At 42.0% G+C, this 21,302-nt stretch overlaps 1 long non-coding RNA gene across 2 annotated transcripts; it reads right to left on the bottom strand.

Annotated features, from left to right (window-relative positions):
- Nucleotides 1–2,010: 2,010 nt before the first annotated feature.
- Nucleotides 2,011–21,064, bottom strand: LOC125483629. Of its 2 annotated transcripts, none has more exons than XR_007262564.1 (3): nucleotides 20,959–21,064; nucleotides 13,854–13,954; nucleotides 2,011–2,214 (listed from the first exon to the last, which is right to left on the bottom strand). It is a non-coding gene; the product is annotated as an uncharacterized LOC125483629 (long non-coding RNA). The 2 variants fall into 2 exon arrangements; XR_007262565.1 differs by lacking the exon at nucleotides 20,959–21,064 and adding an exon at nucleotides 14,136–14,150.
- Between the last annotated feature and the right edge of the window lie 238 nt (nucleotides 21,065–21,302).

Raw genomic sequence — 21,302 nt, forward strand, 5'->3', positions numbered from 1 at the left:
TTGTCTTATGTTTATGCTTGTGAAGTGTGGCAATGCACTGTGGTGTGTTCTTGGAGAGATTTTAGTGTCTTGTTGGATGTTGAAGGTGATGTTGCTGACAGGGAGGTCAGAGTAGTTTCCTGCCTTCTCAAGAGAGCCTCTTTTATTCGCCATATGAAGGAGAGCCATCCAGGTCTCAGTGGTTCTCCATAGTGATCTCCTGTTTCAACCACAACTTTCCTGTCTGGTGGGTGCATCTGTTGTCTGTCATTCAGAAGCCACCTCAGGAGGGAGGAGGAGATGGCCTCAGGAACCCTTTGTTTCAAACAACCTGTTAGTGATCAGAATCCAGGTTCCCTGAGATGTCATTCCATCACCACCATTTTCCACCTTTTAAATCCATCTATATCCTGTAATTGACGTCAAGTAAAATACTGAAATTTAAAAAAAACAGAACAGCTTTATCCAATGACACATCTGAATTTTACAAAACCGAACAGTCCCTCATTCTGCTGGTCTTGTCGGGATCTTTACTTGTCCTGGTGGTCTTTCACAGTTCTATCTGAATCATTCCTGTGTGGCTGTTAAAGGGCCATTGATTTGCTCTGATGGAGACCATAGCTGAGCTTGCAGGATGCTCCCCTGTGGCTCCAGGCCTTCAAAACCTGGCTATGGATTGCAGCCTTGGTGTGGGCTGGAGCAGTCTGGGCTACAGCGAGGGAAAGTACAAGTTTTCTTCTCAGTTAGACAGAGTTAGAGAGGCTAGCAGTTTTATTTTTACTTGCAGTTGGCTATCCAAATGCTGTTACTTTCACAGCACACTAGACTGCATTAACATATCAGGCCATTAACACAAAGAGACCAGAGTTTGCAATTGAGTTTTAATCTTTTTGATTGTGCATTCCTGGAGGGATAAAGACACATAAAATGTCTATAGTTAAGGATGTAATCCATGGGAATTGGCTTTCTGTTGAGAGGAATGGTCAACCCCTCATTATCCCTGTAGTCACAAAGATCACTTTCCAGTTTGTTTTGAAATACATCTTCCCTTTGAAGGGTTATTGTTTGAAGTTCCCTTGGCATCTTCAGGTGTGACATTCCATGCTTCCTCTCGGGGCTATTCCAGGCAGCTGCTGAATTTATAAACAACTGCAGTCAACTTTCGGCTACACGTCCTCTTTTAATAAGCACGCCGTAATGAAAATAGTCACAGGTTATTAACCTTTATCATAACACGTTCTTAAAGTGTTCAGCATGTTCGTGCTTCTAGGAGCCTTTGCCAATCCCTCCATAATCCTAGTAATTTTTTAGAGGGCATATGTTGGACTAGTGTGAGAGTCTGGGAACAGCTATGAGCACAGAGTTCACAGTCACGATACCAGCACTCTGGACCTGAATGATACTTAGATCTTGTAATCTCAGTCTGAACTTCCACTGTAGCACTGAAATTTTGTGTAATTGCTTATTGTGTTGCAAAGAATCTTGAAATAAGTCATTCACTAGACTCTAGCTGGATCCAGGTATATTGTAATTAATAACTCTCTGCTACATTGAAGCTGGTCTCCTCCACAGTCCTTGACATTGAGGGGATTCTATCTGGCAGACCGCCAAAATATCGAGTATTATGTTCATCAGCAATATTGAGCATGTTGCCCCCTCAAAGTCCTTATGTGAATCCCCTGCAGCAAATGTTATCTGAATGCTCACCATCCAAGGAGCTGCATATGAACTCTCCTATCCCCATGGTCTGGCTGCAGCTCAGTCATTCTCAGTGATTTATCATGGGCAGACCCTGCTCAATATTACCCAAGTACACAGTCAGCATCTGAACTGGTGTCCATGTGCGCTTCTTCTGCTTCTTCTTCAGTAGATCCATGATAGCTCTTGTCCTTCCTGATGAGCTGTATTGGGTGGGCAAGGGCACTTTTAGGTATTTGAAAACAAAGGTAGAAAGGGAATTTTGAGAACAGAGAAGGAAATGAGCCCAAGTTCACATCATCTTAGCTTTTACTTCGTATTAGACAGCAGGATTTAGGGGAGGAGGAATTTGCAAAGCAGCATAAGATAAGAACATAGTCCTGCTGAAGGTTTTTGGTGATAGTGAATGCAATATCTTCTGTCATGGCAATCCCTCCGACATAGAACATCATCTCTTCCAAAAGACCCGGGGATGTGGGTGTACCTGTCTCCCCACCCTGTTCTGCTCTGCTCCCTTCTGCCGTGGATCACCTTCTCCTGCAAGAGAGGGAGACAGAAAAATAATACCAGTGAGAATGTTCTGTAATGTGTTTGGGTAATGTGTCTATCGAACCTAAATAGCTGGCTATATATCTAGGCAGTAAGAGCAGTAAGTTGGTACATGTGGAGGGGTGAGGTGGCACCTCTGAATGTTAGATACAAGTCCTGATTACTGCAGAATGTGTAACACATTGAGCACTGGGAGAGGTTGCTGACATAGTAGGTGATATCCTGTCAAAATGCATCTACTGATCTTGTGAGATCATTGAATTTCTTGCAGTACCCCAGGTTCTCAGGGTAAGACACTAGAAATGGATTTTCCTGGCCACCTGAGCTCAATCACTTCTAGAGAGCATCCTGACCTCTTGTCCATACACTCCTCCTCTCCTCCTTTGCACCTTTTGCACAAACATCTCCAGTGTCACATCCAAAAACCAGACAGCTTTCTCTCTGCCCTCTGCCCTACTTGCTGTGTTTCTTCTTTAACTAATTTCTCCACAGAGGCAGTGACAGCCTCTCTATAAATGAATGTAACATCCATTTGAAGATGACAGCCTATCTTTAACCGATGGAGTGTCATGATGATGGATCAGAACTCCAAATTGGTTATGGACTTATTGAAATTTTAATTTCAATGTGCTTTTTTTTTAAATAAAGGGGATTGCTTCAGCCTCAAAATGACTCCGGATTCAAAATCTGACTGTCTGACAAATTGCTTTGTGGATCCATGCAGTGTCACAGTACCACAGTGACAGGATGATTTCAGACAGAAAGAGGAACAGATGATGAGAGGTATCCCTACAGCCTGGAAACAGGCCCTTTGGCCCAACAAGTCCACATCGACCCTCAGAGCATCCCACCCAGACCCACCCCCTATAACCCACCCACACATCCCTGAACACTACAGGCAACTTAGCATGGCCAATCCACCTAGCCTGCACATCTTTGGACTGTGGGAGGAAGCCGGAGCACCCGGAGGAAACCCATGCAGACAGGGGGAGAATGTGCAAACTCCACACAGACAGTCACCCGAGGCTGGAATCAAACCCGTGCCCCTGGTGCTGTGAGGCAGCAGTGCTAATCACTGAGCCACCATGCCGCCTGAATGATGGCTAAACACTTCCCATCACCCCTTTCAGGAAAAGGCCACCTCCTGCAGACATGTTTGTGGGTGTTTTATGATTCCAAGGATATACAAAAAAGTGACTATATACCCACTGGTCTGTGTGAATTAGTGGCCTGACATCCTAATACATGGTCAGGTGTTCTGAAGGTCACAGTTTGAGAAGACCCATTGATAAAGCCTCCATCGCTGGTAAAGAAAAGGAACCAGAACGAAAGAATTTCTGTCAAATCAGCCAAGGATTTGAAATTGATTGCTCAACTGCCAACATCATGCTACCAGTACCATCCAATGTAATGGCTGCAATATTCTACTCTGCATATTTCACGTATAGCTTAGATATTGATCTGTAAATCACTTTTTAAAAACTGATTTTTTGGATGCACTTCTTATTCTCAGTCTGGGTTTTTAAAATGTGTTGCGCTATGATTTCTTTCTCACATTCAATAACTAACAAACTCACTTTTTTGTTACCTCGTACAGGCCTGGCTAAAATTGCTCCTTTTAAAATAGAAGTTCATTGTGCATGAGAGAAAAATATCCACAATTAAAGGAATCCTTTTTGGAATAACCTTCTTACAACCAATTGAAGAGGCAGGAGGATAAAGAAGGGGAGTCAGATCACAGAACAAAAACAAAGTTGCTGGCAAAGCTCAGCGGGTCTGGCAACATCTATGAAGGAAAAAGCAGAGTTAACATTTTGGGTCCAGTGACCCTTCCTCAGAACTGATGGTGGCTGGGAAAGCGTCAGTTTATAGGGAGTCAGATCATCCCTTCTTACCCTGGAACCTGGCAGTTTGGGCTGTCCCATTTGGAACCATAACAACTTGAGGAATCTTGTCCAGGGTCTGGTCATCCAGAAGGCTTCCTGAAACATATACTAGCCAGGCATGATGCTTGGCCCCTGCTCTGTCAAACTTGTAAACAACCAACATTTGCGATGGACTGCACACACCAAATCGTTCAAATAAAGCAGCGGCATAAACTTGCATGCTCCCTGTCTCAGTAAGATAATTTACTTTCTCTTTATTTGTTGTCCGTTCCCAATTTTTCTTAACCTGAGTGCCTTGCCTGGCCATTTAAGGGGGTAGTTAATTGTGAGCCACATTGCTATGGACCTGCAGTCACATATAGTTGAGAAAAAAGCAAAATGGCGGAGTTCTTTCAGTAAAAATAGAAGATGGAGGTTTACAGCCTTCACAGTCATGATCACTGAGACAAGCTATCTGTTCCAGATGCTGTGATGAAATTTGAACCACCCTTCACTCCAGTTAGTGTGTTCCTCTGCAGCCACATTGGAGAGATATGATGGGCTAATCAAGTGTTTCAATCTCCACACCAGCAAATACAGGCCATCAAAATGTTTCCCCCTGTGAGAAAGTTGATAAACATATCACAAAGGACAGTAGATCTTATTAATCCTACAATCACATGTGCTGTCTGACCTGTTGACTGTTTCCACCGTTGTTTGGAGGTGATTTCTTTTTGTTTCAGACATCCAGCATTGGCACTTGTTGATTTCTTGTTGAGTTAAAACATTGCGGTGTTTATGCTCTGGTCGAGACTCCTCCCATTCTATATACTTCATGTCATATCCCTAGGATTATCCTAGTTACCCCATAAATACACTTGCACTATTCAGTTCCCCCACTCCATGCAGTGGCAAATTCCTCACATTTTCACTACTCTAGAATAATGAAGCTTCTCGTGAATTCCTTATTGGATTCCTTCTGGCTAGTGTGACTTCAGGTGAAGAATAACTTCCTGAACGCCCTTTGTTTCCTCTCCTTCTTCCTCTCCCTTCTAGAAACTTGCTCTGTTCTGTGAGATCTCTATTCATTCTCACATAATGCCAAGGGACCGGCCTACTATTATCAATGTCTGGCAGCAATTGGTTTATTCAGAAACCTTGAAATCAGCAAAAATCCTTTAAGTACATTCTCCCACATTTGTTGTAGATCCTTGTTACTTTAAACTGCTATAGAAAGCATTAAACAAATAAGCAACAGCCTGAAGACATGAACCAGCCAATAACTAGGGAGTAATTATTGATTCCTTTAAAGAGGATGGGGGAGACCTTATAAAGGTTTATAAAATCATGAGGGCCATAGATAAGGTGAATAGCAAGGGTCTTTTCACTAGAGTTGGTGGGGGGAATTCAAAGCTGGGGGCATGTCTTTAAAGTGAGAGGAGAAAGATTTAAACAGGACCTGAGGGCCAACTTTTTGACACAGAGGGTGGCTCGTGTGTGGAATGAACTGCCACAGGAAATGGTAGATGCAAGTAAGTTACAGCATTTAAAAGACATTTGGATAGGCACATGAATAGGAAAAGTTTGGAGGAATATGGGATAAACGCAGACAAATGGGATTAGTTCAATTTGGAAATCTTGGTCAGCATGGACAAGTTGGACTGAAGGGTCTGTTTCCATGTTGTATGACTCTATTGATTCTATAACTCCCATATTTATAAACTGCTCCATTTGCATTCCGTCTGCTAATGATCAACAATATGAATGAAAATGATGCTATGCTTGAGAGAAAGAAAGGACTTTAAAAGTTGTATTAATGCAAAAAAGACTTTGAATTAATTTATTGGAATTATTGTCAATTGATAAATCTTAATCCACAGTAGCGTCAGGGTGGCTGCCAAGGGTAATGGATTACAATCAGATCTTTTAAAAATCTCTCAGAAAAGAAAGAGAAGAAGCATTTAAATAAATGTATTACATTTCGCAACCAGAAATATTTACCCTGAATCAATTTAAGATGAGACAACACAGAGGGAAAATGAAAATTTATTACAATATGGATCATTTTTCTAGTTAGAGTAGTGTTTTATTGTTAAAATGTAGCTCCTCATGACACTTTGTTTGTTTTATTACTGTAATTTTAGAATTTCAATATAACGCTGTGTGGCCTGGAAATTTGAAAAGTTGCCAGCCCATAAAAGCACTTGTTTCCCCGAGTTTGACATGCTTGTCCAAATTGCATTTTTCAATGCCCCAACTTCACAGCAACAAGTTTATTATGATTTGGCAACTGAAAATGCATGGAGCAGAAAACAGTTGCATTCAGTTTCAGAGATAACAAGGTGTAGAGCTGGATGAACACAGCAGGCCAAGCAGCATCAGAGGGGTAGGAAGCCTGATGTTTTGGTCTAGGCCCGAAACGTCAGCCTTCCTGCTCCTCTGATGTGCTTGGCCTGCTGTGTTCATCCAGCTGTACACCTTGTTATCTCAGATCCTCCAGCATCTGCAGTTCCTACTATCTCTGCATTCAGTTTCAGTCATGGTGCAAATGTCCCAGTGCAGGGGAAAGCAATTACCACCAAGTTTGTTGCATAAAACGTCTGAAAGGGTTAATGCTGAACCTTGCATTAAGCGCTGCCCAATGATCATGTTGGGTTGGGTGAGGGATAGTCGGGGCAGACCAGCTCTGGATCAGATTTTACCTCAAGTGCTCCTTCATTTTTAATAACACAGGGCTGAATCTCAACCCAAAGGAAGTCAATCAGAGTGACAGCAGCTTTTTTTGGAGGATTTATTGCCTTGCCCAAGTTCTCCTGATGTATTTTACCAAACTCACGTCATTAAGTACCTACCACATTGCTTAGCTTCCTTCCCGTCTGATTTCGTCTCATTTTACCATGTGCCGTACCCAGAACAACTCCCCACTCATTGTATACTTGCCAAAAGAAAGAAAGACCTGCATTTCTTGTTCCTGCATCATCTGTAAAAGCCCATCACACACCCAGACAGGCAGTGTCAGTACTGAGCTGCTCTGCAAATTTCCTGTCTTTTACCCTAGATATGGCAGGCAGGGGGAATGCCAGTGGCCCAGTTTGTGGCCAGGTTCCTGTAGAAAACTGCTTGACATGCTGGTGGAGAGGCAGGATTTCCTCCTCCTGGGACCACAGCATCAGCCCGTGCCAGCCTAGTCCAGGGTTGCCACCCAGGTTCCAGCACTTCCAGCCATCTAGAGGAATACCCAGCACTGTAGGACAATGATCAATGCTCTTCTCCACTCTACCAGGACAAAGTGCCACTATCTTCTCCCTGATACTTCACACTCACTCTTTCTCTCTGATACTGTACCCAGCTCCCACCACAGTTCATGCTCTGCCACTCTCACTTCTACCTGAAACATCTTCCCTATTTGCTTTCACTCACCCCAACCACTGACACCACTCACACTGCAATGCCCTCAGTGCTGCCTACTCATTTGCTCAGGGAGCTTGCCTCCTACCCCAAAAGTAACAGCTATGCTACCCACTTTCATTTCCCGTAATACCCGAATCCCTCTCCTTCCAGGAGGAAAACAGTCCACAATACAGCAGGGAGACAAGGCAGGTATGAACTGCCTCACATTTGGCTCCTCACTCCTTATGTGGAGAGGATCCTGACTCTCACTGCCCCAAGTAGGCCTTGGACTGGTACTGAAGGCTGCCCTTGACTTTTATTTCCAGGACACCCTGACTGAAAGCTGGTCCCCTTGACTCAGAGGCCTAATGATAACCAGGACAAGCTTCCTGGCTTTGAGACTGCACTAAATGTCAAGGAAAGATCATGGGGGCAATGTGCAAAAGGGCAGGGCAAGGCAACGAGAGACAGAGATGCCATGAGCATCCATAAGGTAGTCTCAGACAAACTGAGCATTAAGACAATGAGCAGCCATCTCGGAGATGCAGCCTACTCCAGCCCATGAGATGGATGTGTGTCCCTGAGTGCACAGTGTCCTTGCTGCAGCACTACAATGACAGTCTCTGTTGCACTTTGAGATGCAGTAGCTGAAGTAGCCTGTAAGTGGATTGCTGACATGCCATCAGGTCTCTGAGAGATTGGAACATATAAGATGCTAATTTCCATGGGCATAGGGTGTGAGTGGCTGATGGCTGTGGAGCCTTCCCTAAGATGTTGTTGCCCAATATCCAACATGACGGTCATTCAGAGCAAGTGGTGAGCTGAAGCAGCCTGGTGCACCTTGGGTTCCATGTTGAGCTTTCTCAATGTCTAATCTGTTTAACACATTTGGTAAAATAGAAAGCTGAATAATCATGGAGATCAGTCGGGCCATCAACATGGCATTTAACAAGCAATAATCCCCCTTACTTGGAATCTCGTTGTTGCTTGGTGAGAAACTTGCCTCGCTGATTGTGAAAAGGATAAAAGAATTGTATGAGAAACCCCTGATGTTGAGGTGTCACACTTGTCACTCAATTCTGCCACATATCTCACCATATGCAGACCCCTCTAAGCTTCCATTCAATGTTTCTCATACCAATGTAACTTACACCTGTTTGCTATCATGCAATAAACTGTGTCTTGTTTAAGAGCTGCTTCTGCTTAGACGACCAAGTGGTTTTTGTCTACTATAGTAGGCCAGTCCAACCATTTAGGTCCCAAACTAAATGGAGACTTTCAACAAGTCTACCGATGTATCTTTCCCCAAAGTTACTGAGAGTGATCCATCATGCGACATACCTCCCACACTGCCTCACCTAAAATGATCAACCTTCAAACTTCCAATATTCATGAGGAAAATCACTAAGAGCTACTTTTAAATGGCAGCAAAACTAAATTTACAGCTTGTCGGAGAAATGTTTTGGACATAAGTTCCATACTGTCCATGTTGCATTCTGAAGAAGAATCTACCAGTGCTTTTGAAAGTTTTCTTCACCAGGGAAAAGAAGAGAAAGGAGTCACTTAACAATGTTTGAGTTCTCAGGCAAGCCAACGAAAACTTATTTTCATTGCTCCTCCATCCTCTAAATTTCAACTGAATGTGAAATGAAAAAAGAGAGATAAAAAGCTATTGTTCTCCATTTTTGCCTCTGAGTCAAAACTTAGAGAAGTTTAGACTAAAGACTGGTACAATTCCAGGTTCACTTCCTGATTAATAGGTCATTAAGACATTTTAATATGGCTCTTTTGTGTGATGTAATTATTCTTGTTCTCAGTTAGGAAACCTCCCAGCTCCTGATTGTGTTTCCAATGGCCCATGTTGGAATGTGCTTAAAATGAGAGAGTGGAAAGAAGCTGCAAAATCTCGTGAAAAATATTGTGTGCTATTAAATTTCAATTATGAGCATTCAGATGAAGTAATGAAGAGCTCCAGCACTCAGGGACTCCTACTCCAACAGAGTCTATACTGTATTATTCGGGAAAGCTAGTTGGCCAACGATACCAGAGCCATCTTTACTCACCTTACATTTATTCAAAAAATTAAAATTATGAGCATACACTTTTCTAACACAACTACACCACATTTTCAAGAAATTCCCTTTTGCACTCATTGCAAAGTCCAATTTAAAGTAAGTCAATTAAATCAACTTAACCACACTTGTTAAAATATTGACTTGTTTGTACAGTGAGGACACATTTTCATAGTCATCAGATGCTAATTTGATGTTCAGTTGGCAGTTAGGAAGGCAAATGCAATGTTAGCATTCATTTCGAATGGGCTAGAATACAAGAGCAGGAATGTACTGTTGAGGCTGTATAAGGCTCTGGTCAGACCACATTTGGAATACTGTGTGCAGTTTTGAGTCCCGTATATAAGGAAGGATGTGGCATTGGTGAGGGTCCAGAGGAGGTTCACAAGAATGATCCCAGGATGAAGGGTTTGTCATATAAGGAGTGGTTGAGGAGTCTGGGTCTATACTCAATGGAGTTTTGAAGGATGACGGGGAATCTCACTGAAACTTATAGAATACTGAGAAGCCTGGATAGGGTGGACGTGGAGAAGATGTTTCCACTCATAGGAAGAGACCAGGACCCAAGGGTCCAGCCTCAAGTGAAGGAAAGACCCTTTTAAACCGAGATGAGGAGGAATTTCTTCAGCCACAGGGTGGTAAATCTGTGGAACTCATTGCTGCAGAGGGCTGTGAAGGTCAAATTATTGAGTCCATTTGAGACAGAGATAGGTCCTCGATTAAAAAAAGGATCAAGGATTATGGGAGACAGCAGGCGAACGAGGTCAAGAAACATATCAGCTGTGATTGAATGATGGAGCAAACTTGACGGTAGAATGACCTAATTCTGTTCCTCTGTCTTATGGTCTTATAATGTGGACTGTAACCTAACATTCTAGCCCAGAGGCAGGGAAGCTGCACCACAAGACCCTAATTAGCTAATTTAAGTTTCACTTGAACACATCTAACACTTTCTATTTGCATGCATTAAATATACAAATAACAGATCTGTTTGGGTTGAGATAGGGTGTACTGACAAGAGTCCTGCACAGTCTTGGGACACTCAGAGTCAGAGTTCTATATGATTACCCTTGGGAAAAGCCTAAATACTCAAAACCACAAATGAAACTTGCCACCCTCCTGATTAATCTTTGATGCAGTTGGTATTACAGGCTCCATAACTAAGATTACAGCAATATACTACAGAACTGTACACAGTGTTGGAGAAACTCATTAGATCTGACAGTAACTGTAGACAGAGAAACAGAGTTAATCTATTCAGTTGCAGGGAGGTTATGGCTTAGTGGTATTATTGCTAGATTATTACTCCAGAAACTCAGGTAATGCTCCAGGGCCCTGGGTTTAAATCCTGCCCTGGCAAAGGATGGAGTTTGAATTCAATAAATAGCTGGAATTAGGAGTCTAATGATGACCATAAAACCATTAAATTGATTGTCAGGGAAAAACAAATCTGGTTCACCAACATCCTTTAGGGAAGGGGATGCTGGCTTAATTGTGACTCCAGATCCACAGTGATGTGGTTGACACTTAACTGCTCTCTGGACAATTAGGGATGCAACCCACATTCCATGAATGAATTTTAAAAAGGTAAGATATAATGCTTCTTCAGAATTAGCTTTAACTATGACAACTGTTTTGGAATAATTTAAAAATACGAGTCAGCTGGGAGATAGCAACATTACATTAAAATCAAAATTTAAGGAATGTTCAACTTTGTGCTCAAAAGACATACAACAGAATATGTTCCCCCATTCATAAATTATGGTATTTCCCAATCAACACAAAAGTTCCATTTATCCTCAAACACAGAGTATTCTGCATGCGTGGCACTGCAAAAACAAAATCTAGCCCTTTCTACCATTGCATAAACTAATGATAGCAATTGGAATCAGATATGTGAAATGTTCTCCACATTTTAAGACATGTACTTTAAATGTTATTTGGGGTGGGGTGAAGGAAAGGAAGGAAGTTAAACTTTTTACATATTAAACACATCACAATTAAGTAGAAGCTGAAAATTATTTTCCAAGAAGGGGAACTCAGCCTTCAAAAAATTTTAAAATTCATTTTCTACAGCCTTCTAACCAGCTTTCATCTGGTGCATTCCAGGAATTGCATCCCAGTTTACTAATAAACTTCCTGTAATAGTCAGTGCAGAATACTTCATTTTATTAATTTCCAAATATTTCCCTAACTACTATCCAGAGTAAAGCTACTACTTTATACAGCAGGTATTCAGGCTGTGCTGATGCTAATTCTACAGTGGACATTCTCAGGAATTAAATGGCCAGTTAGTAAAATGTCTATTTTTTTTAAAATGTTTCCGCCAGTAGCAGAAAAAGCATAATCCAGTGACTCCCATGGATGGCTCAATTGGTACTCAGTGGCTTTCCATAATACGTTACATGCTTGGTCTAAAGAGGGGTTCATAAATATTGTAGAAGTCTTTTAATGCAGGAGAAATTGCTATTATTTTGTGTAAAAACAGTAAACACTAACTGTATAAAAAGGTGAAGATTTCATTACTGCCATGAGGCTGCTAGAGAGAACCATCATCTGGTAGTCAATCACTTCCCAATGATGTCAACGATCTTATTTACATATTTACATATTTACATTAAAGATGGCGTAAATGCAGGACACTAAATGAAATATCAGGCAATTTTACTTTGTTTTCCTCCATTTTGAAGTATTTCCCCATGTTCTATTCTTTTACAAAATATTCTCTCCAACATTCCTAATCTGGGAAGTATATGTGTTTATCCCCGGGAGATGATTTGGCTGTAATTCCAGGCAATGGAGGAAGGAGGTTACAACTAAGATCCAGACAGGACTACACATTGAATTTAAAAGGTGAGATTCACGCGGCACCAACAGAATGTAGAACATAGACGAGTACAGCACAGGAATAGGCCTTTCGGCCTACCTTGTCTGCGCAGACCATGATGCCACTCTAAACTATTCCTATCTGCCTACACATGGTCCATATCCCTCTATTCTCTGCCTGTTCACATATCTGTCTAAAGGGTTGTAGATCTGTGGAATTTCCTGTCCAGTGAAGCAGTTGAGGCCATCTCTTTAAAGGTTTGTAAGGCAAAGATGGATAGATTATTGAACAATAAAGAAATTAAGAGTTAAGGTGAGTGGGGGAATAAATGGAGCTGAGTCCATGAAAAGATCAGCCATGATCTTATTGAATGGCGGAGCAGCCTTGAGGGGCCAGATGGTCTACTCCTGCTCTTATTTCTTATATTCCTATGTTCTTGTGTAAATGGCTGTTAAACTTTGTTAATCTATCTGCTTCTATCCCCTTGAAGCTTGTTCCAGGCCACCTATCATCCTCTGTGTAAAAACTTGCCTTGTGCAGTTCCTTTAAACTTTCCCCTACTCACCTTATTCTCCCTAGTATTTGACATTTCTACCCTGGGAAAAGGACTCCAAATATCCACCCTATCCATGCCCCTCATTATTTTAAATACTTCCATCAGGTTGCCCTTCAGCCTCTGACACTCTAGTGAACACAATCCAAGTTTGTCCAACCTCTTCTCCTCGTTAATACACTCCTATTCAGGCAACTCCTAGTCAACCTATTTTGCACTATCCACGTCCTACCTATAGTATGATAACCAGAACTACACACTACTCCAAAAGTGGCTTAACTAAAGTTTTATACAGCTGCAAGATGACTTTCCAACTTCTATAGTCAATGCCCTAACTGATATGGATTTACCTTCAAACAGCAATCAAATAGCCCCTAATCTAATTTCTCCAGTCCCTGTCTAATACTGTTGTAATTAGCCTTCCCCACATTTAGCATTTTAAGCTGAGGACCAATTTTATCTTTAACTATGACTATCTTAGCACTTAACAGAATTATGATCACTGTTTCCAAAATGCTCCACTACTGAAACTTCAATCACCTGGCCAGGCCCCTTCTTTGTTGAACTATCTACATATTGTTTCAAGAAACCCTCCTGGATGCACCTAACAAATTCTGCTCCATCTAAGCCCCTGGCAATAAAGGAGTCACAGTCAATACTGGGGAAGTTAAAATCACCCACTACAACGACAACAACTATGACAATGTCAGAGAGATGGTTCTTTATCCATGCCATGTTCACACTTCACTTTTCCCCATCCCATTAAGCTTATATATCCCACATCATGCCGCTCCCCACCATCTTACAGAAACCTTTTCATCTTGCCCAGTTGCAGTCCTTCACACTCCTGCCATTTCCCACACCTTCACACAAGGCATTCTGCTACAGCTACCGACAACCTCCTGGGTCTGCTCCATTACCTATTGCCAGTCTCCAAACAATGAGCACTGTTTTCTTGACAAGTCGACTCGCTCCCACATCCTTGCACCCGTATGTTCCTCTCCACTCCCCATCAGAAGGCCTAAAGGACACAGTAGATGGAATTACTTCAAAAAGTTAAAAACTGAACAATAATTAAAATAGGATTATAAAAGTTTAAAGTGAAACAACTATAGGGAAATGTTAAGTTATTAACATATAAAGTTTATAACATATTAAGTTATAAATTTAGGCCAAAAAAAAGCCTTTACTTGTAGAGCTACCTTGAACTATAGAGGACCTGGGAGATAAGAGGTATTGCTTGAGGAGCAGCAGCACCATCTAGCTTTGGAAGAACTGAAAGGGATGTACCTAACACACTCAATAGGAGTTGAAAGTAACACCCAGGTATGACAGGTATGGTAAGAAAATTATAGTTCATGAAGAAAAATGTCACATGCATCATCATGCACAAACGATTAATACATTTCCTGCAGATGTTCACAGTGAGATTGAGGATATAATGTTTCATTACACCAAAAAGAAAAGTGGCCCTGTGATATCAGAGCTACTAACATACAGGGACAGAATAAATCAAATTCCATTCTTATTAAGAGTTCTGAGATTTTAAAAGTTCAAATGTTGATTTGATTGGATGTCTCTCCTACTAGGTTTGGAGTATATATTCATCCATGCATTGCTTCCCAGTTTTAAAGTGGAGAATACACTGGGTACAAGTTCGATTTAGACAGGTACCAGGACTGAATAATGAAAATGGTATTTAGCTGCACTGTGCTTTGGTAATCCAGGAGAATAGTTTCTGTTTAGATAGCACTTTGGAATGATCCTGGACTTTGACAGCCCTGTGGTGGGAGTTCTGACCTTTGGCAACATGGTATAATCCTACAGACTGACAGCACCTGAGCAGGAACCCATGGTTTGGCAGAAATATGTTGCATAAACCTGGCAATTGTCATGAAGAGGGTAGCAGGAACTGCAGATGCTGGAGAATCTGAGATAACAAGGTGTAGAGCTGGATGAACACAGCAGGCCAAGCAGCATCACAGGAGCAGGAAGGCTGACGTTTCAGGCCTAGACCCTTCTTCAGAAATGGGGGAGGGGAAGGGGGTTCTGAAATAAATAGGGAGAGAGGGGGAGGCGGACAGAAGATGGATAGAGGAGAAGATAGGTGGAGAGGAGACAGACCGGTCAAAGAGGCGGGGATGGAACCAGTAAAGGTGAGTGTAGGTGAGGAGGTAGGGAGGGGATAGGTCAGTCCAGGGAGGACGGACAGGTCAAGGGGGTGGGATGAGGTTAGTAGGTAGGAGATGGGTGTGGGGCTTGAGGTGGGAGGAGGGGATAGGTGGGAGGAAGGACAGGTTAGGGAGGCAGGGACGAGCTGGGCTGGTTTTAGGATGTGGTAGAGGGAGGGGAGATTTTGAAGCTTGCGAAGTCCGCATTGATACAATTGGGCTGCAGGGTTCCCAAGCGGAATATGAGTTGCTGTTCCTGCAACCTTCAGGTGGCATCATTGTGGCACTGCAGGAGGCCCAGGATGGACATGTCGTCTGCGGAATGGGAGGGGGAGTTGAAATGGTTCGCGACTGGGAGGTGCAGTTGTTTAGTGCGAACCGAGCGTAGGTGTTCTGCAAAGCGGTCCCCAAGCCTCTGCTTGGTTTCCCCGATGTAGAGGAGGCCACAACGGGAACAGAAGATGCAGTATACCATATTAGCAGATGTGTAGGTGAACATTTGCTTGATGTGGAAAGTCTTCTTGGGGCCTGGGATGGGGGTGAGGGGGGATGTGTAGGCGCAGGTGTAGCACTTCCTGCGGTTGCAGGGAAAAGTGCCGGGTGAAGTGGGGCTGGAGGGGAGTGTGGAGCGGACCCAGTCGCGAACCATTTCAACTTCCCCTCCCATTCCGCAGACGACATGTCCATCCTGGGCCTCCTGCAGTGCCACAATGATGCTACCCGAAGGTTGCAGGTACAGCAACTCATATTCCGCTTGGGAACCCTGCAGCCCAATGGTATCAATGTGGACTTCGCAAGCTTCAAAATCTCCCCTCTCCCTACCACATCCCAAAACCAGCCCAGCTCGTCCCCGCCTCCCTAACCTGTCCTTCCTCCCACCTATCCCCTCCTCCTACCTCAAGCTCCACCCCCATCTCCTACCTACTAACCTCATCCCACCCCCTTGAACTGTCCGTCCTCCCTGGACTGACCTATCTCCTCCCTAACTCCCCACCTACACTCACCTTTACTGGCTCCATCCCCGCCTCTTTGACCGGTCTGTCTCCTCTCCACCTATCTTCTCCTCTATCCATCTTCTATCCGCCTCCCCCTCTCTCCCTATTTATTTCAGAACCCCCTTCCCCTCCCCCATTTCTGAAGAAGGGTCTCGAACCAAAACGTCAGCCTTCCTGCTCCTGTGATGCTGCTTGGCCTGCTGTGTTCATCCAGCTCTACACCTTGTTATCTCAATTGTCATGAAGGGGTGTGCTGCTGGGTTCAGCTCAGTCTGCCTGCCTGTCAGTGATTAGGTGAGCAATCATTCCAAACAGCACTGTAAAGTGTGGTGGGGAAAAGACAGCTGCATAGATCAAAGGATTAATAGCAAAGTTTTCTTTGGAGGTGTATTTTTCTCTCTGCCTTCATCTGTGCATTTCTCATCTATCAGTAACTAGAATAGTTTCATTTATAGATGATAAAAGAACCTTTGTTTATTCAGTATCAGTCAGTCTCTCTGCCTGCCTCTCCTCCTCTGTACATATCTCTCACAGGCACCAGTAAGTTAATGTTTCCATCTGCTTCTGTTAAAACAAAATTAAATTTTATATTTGGAAAAAAGTGTAAGTACTCAGGTCAGGTGACAATTAAGCGAGAAACAGACCTATAAAGTTTCAGGTTGATTGTCTTTCATCAGAACTGCATCAGGCTTTAAGCAAATAAAAAGATGGGGAAAATGTAGGGTGAGGGAAAGAAACCAAAGGGTCTGCAGTGGGTAGCCTGCAGGAGAGATTAAATGGCAAAAGGGTTGATAGAACAGGACAAATGAAGAAACAAAAATGTTAGTCTTGGGGAAGTGAAAATGGAAATTGAGCACAATACAATACAAGCAACAGCTATCTGAAAACAATGCAAAAAAAAATGAAAAAGAAAGGGTAGATTGCAAGATTAGAGATTATGTTCTGCAATTGTTGAATTCAGGTTGAACCCAGTGATTGGAAAATGCCCAGGTGAAAGAGGAAGTACTGTTCTTCTAGTTTCTGTTGAGTTTAATTGGAACAGTGGAACAAGAGGTCAAAGATAGTGAGATTAGAGTAGGAGTGAAGCAGAGAGGTAAAACAACTGGCAACTGGAATCTCAGGTTTATGTTCGCAGACTAGAGACAGCCAACCAATCTGTGTTATGTCTCCCTAGTGAATCTATATTTTAAGTACTATCCGTCTGCTGAATTAGTTGTATGAACCCCAGTGCAATGGAAGGGGATGTGGTTAAAGGGCGGGTGTTGCATCTCCTGAACTTGCATGGGAAGGAACCACAAGAGGGGAAGGGGGAGGTGGAGTGATTTAAGTATGCAACAAGGTTATGAGGAGGAACTAATCTCCTCAGATTGTTGAAAGGGATGGAAATGGGAGGCGGCATCATGCTGGACTTGACGGAAAATGATCCAATGCACTTGGAAGCTCTGAGCAGTGGGTTGGGCCTAGTGTCTTTGTAGGAGGAAAGCAATGGGAGACAGCAGTAGAGCAGAAAGCCGGTTGACCACAATTGTTAGTGGAAGAGACAGGAAGACACATTAAAAGTGTTGGAATGGAAGGAGTTTTCAAATCAGATGCGACAGAGGTGAAGAAAACTGGGATAATGGGCTGGAGGTTACTGTAGTGTGTCTTTAGTTTAGCCAGAAGATCAAATGGTTCTACCTCAATGCAGCTCCTCCGCATTTTTCTCATCTTAAGCTCCCATACTGTTGTTATTCTAGAGCATGTGAGGAAAGGTTCAGCCTTCCCTTCCCTACGTTCCAAATTGAATGGCTTCAATGTCAGGGATAATTCCTTCAGGTCTTGTCAGAAGGGCATTATAATTTGTATCCTCCCACTACTCCTCACCTCCATCCAACTGCCAAATCTTACCAGAATTAAATGACGACCTGACAGACAGAAAGGAAGTCTGAAAAGTAAACTCACCTGGGCCTCGTTTCTTTTTCAGATCAATTGTTTTTTCTTTCAATCTACTGAAGGCCAAGCCAAGCTACATCTAGCTCAGACTCAAAAATTGTGCTTATTTTATCCTTCTCTTAGCTTAATAAAACATTCTGAATACATCTGAATTTTCTAGCTTTTCTTTCGATAATTTTAGAGCGGCAAATGGATCTCATTAAGAAGCGGAATGAAAAACACAATGATTTGACTACCTCAACTATTACCAGTACATACCAGCAAATTACACACACACACACTTGTGCAATTCAAGATTTTGCAGTGACAAAAATAGTGAAGTTAATTTTGCTTGCTAGTAATAGATGCAAAAATGGTATATCAACTTCAGGTGAAATGTAAGGCAAAAAGTTAATTTCCAAAAGTTGCTGTCCAAGTTGTGTCCACAGTTAATTTCATGAAGATGATATTTTGTTGTTGCTTCACCATTGAAATAAATAGAGCAGTATGACCTTGCTAGACATGAAGTAAACCTACTGCACATATTGAGGGTTAGTCTTCTTCATGTTCATCCTTTGAGATGAAGACGACTTGTTCATTATGTGGGAGTTGGGCAGGGTTCTGGTACAGATGAAGGTAACTATCAAGGCCTGGAAGATTCTGGAGCAATGGGCCTGGATAGTATCGATGATTGAGTTTCGGCTAAGTTGCTGACCTGGGATTTCTACTCCTTGTATTATCTCTCTGCTTTTGAAATCCATTCACATTCAAAGGAATCATTATTTGATTGTGCCAGGTGCAGTAATCTTGGGTGAGCTTCATCCAAGATTCATGGTCCATATAATAAATTAAGCCTCCAAAGTGTCTTTGTGGCACGTCCTTTCACTGCTGCGAAACCCCACTCTAGACTCAAATTCTCTATAGAAGATTTACTTTGGTAAGTGAGTAGCAGGCTAGTTTTACAACAGCAGTCCAACAAAGTTGTACATTTTTCAACATGTGCGTGATTGGCATGTCAACTTGATGGAGACCCTCCATATTGCCCCTAAATTTCATGAGCAAATATTCATAAAGATGGTTGCCTTCATATTGACAGTTACTTACTACCAAATAATTATTACAAGCATGGAGTCTCATTCTTACAGGTTGTTGATTTTCAAAATCTTAAGAACTATATTAAATTCTCAGATTTATTTCTTTTTGATCCTTATTTCTTAATCCAATATTTTGTTTCCTCTCTTATTTTTTTTCTGACCTTGATCTGACATCCCTCCTCAGTGCATCCTTTGTATTTGTCAGTCTTTACTGTGATTAGTCAAGGTGATGTCTTGTTGGTTTTCCTGATCACTCTGGTCCTAGGTGCCCATTTCCCTTCTTATGCTATTATCTGCTCACTCTTTCACCAACTTTTATTTTTGAGATGTGCAATGCTGAGGTTAATTAATAGTAGGTGCCGTTAATTACCTTCCCATAGCAACATCTAACCCTTTGGAGTTCTTGTGGCACGCTGGAGTGTCCCTATCTCTAAGCTCGGAGATCTGGGTTGAAGTCCCATCTGTGTGTAATAACATCCCTGAGCATGTTGATTAGAAAATATATAAAGCTTCTAGTTCTTCAAGTCCAAACTAATGTCTTTTAAGAGTTTGAGATATTTCAAGGTTAGCCCAAGACCTTCAGGCAACAGGGTAGCACAGTGGTTAGCACTGCAGCACCAGGGTCCCAGGTTCAATTCCAGCCTTTGGTGACTGTGTGGAATTTACATGTTCTCCCTGCATTTGTGTGGGTTCTGTCTGAGTACTCTGGTTTCCTCCGATGGTGCAAAGATGCGCAGGCTAGGTGGCTTAGTCATGGTAAATGTGATGTTACAGGGTTGGGATGATCTTTGGAAGGTTGGTATGGACTGAATAGCCTCTTTCTGTGCAGTAGGGATTCTTCAATAACTCTAATGTAAAAAATACTAAATTATGAAATGCAATTGACAAACATATCAAATAAAAACTTTAAATTTTATTTAAAACTTTTAGAAACTCCAGTTCCTAAAATGTTTTTAAGAAAATATTTTGTATGATCCTCTGCCTTCAACAATACAGTGAAAGCAGATATGTTTTCATATTATAAACATCTTAATGTACAATTGGCTGCTTCAAATTCATGCTTAAGGTTCCCATTATATAAAAAGTACACAAAAAGGTAAAAAAACAAAGTTGCTGGAAAAGCTCAACAGGTCTGGCAGCATCTGTGAAGGAAAAAACAGAGTTAACGTTTCGGGTCCAGTGACCCTTCCTCACCATACCCGAAACGTTAATTGTTTTTTCCTTCACAGATGCTGCCAGACCTGCTGAGCTTTTCCAGCAACTTCTGTTTTTGTTCCTGATTTACAGCATATACAGTTCTTTCGTTTTTTTTTACAAAAAGGAAAATGTGCACAGGAACTGTCTACAATATTATATTTTTAATCATACATAGATGCATAGTTAGAATTTGGGATGCTAACTAATGTTCTTTCTCTAGCCCAGCGTGTAAGACAAATTTCAGTACTTATATGATCAGTTCTCGCTGTGATCAACTAAACATAAACAGGAATCAAAGAAGACTTATTTTTCAAACATCATATCAATTTGAATCATCAACTGTAAAAATGAAAGTCACATAATTGGAAGTAAATGGTCAAAATCTTAGCTGCTAAAATGAAAGTAGCATAAATATATTGACTAAGCTATAATTAGCAGCAATGTAAAGGTTAAACAGTTAAAGTACCTTATGCACATAGACCTCTCACCTAAATCTGAGAGCAGCGCAAAGCTGAATAAGGAATTGCACTTTTATTAGTCAATGGGAATACAGCACTCCAGAATAGTCAGAACCGAAGCCGAATCACAAGCTTCCCATTTCCAGTTGAGCAGCGATAGCCACTCTTGTTCAGAAACAATAGCAAACTAATGACTGACCTGGATATTTTCTATGCAGCAAGTGTTGACAGAAACACACAGCTGGTGAATAACCCCTTACAGTTTTCTCACCACGCTAACTATATCTTGCACAATGCACCCTTTGTTACATGTTTAGAAATGAAACCTGCAGTAATTTGGCAACAGTTGAAATTCCTCTTGTCTCCTAATCAGTTCAATCAAAAGCAGCAGTTTAGAAGAACCTGGGAAATCATTAATCGAGCACACCTGTTCGAAGGTATAAGGTGAAGAAATTGAGCCAATTTTTAGTCCTTCGGCAGGTGAAAATTCACCCAAGAATTACATATTTGAAAAGGTTACAACGTTCCCAGTGTTTAACTTAA

Source organism: Rhincodon typus, chromosome 8 (genome assembly GCF_021869965.1).
Source record: "Rhincodon typus isolate 14 chromosome 8, sRhiTyp1.1, whole genome shotgun sequence".
NCBI lineage: Eukaryota > Metazoa > Chordata > Chondrichthyes > Orectolobiformes > Rhincodontidae > Rhincodon > Rhincodon typus.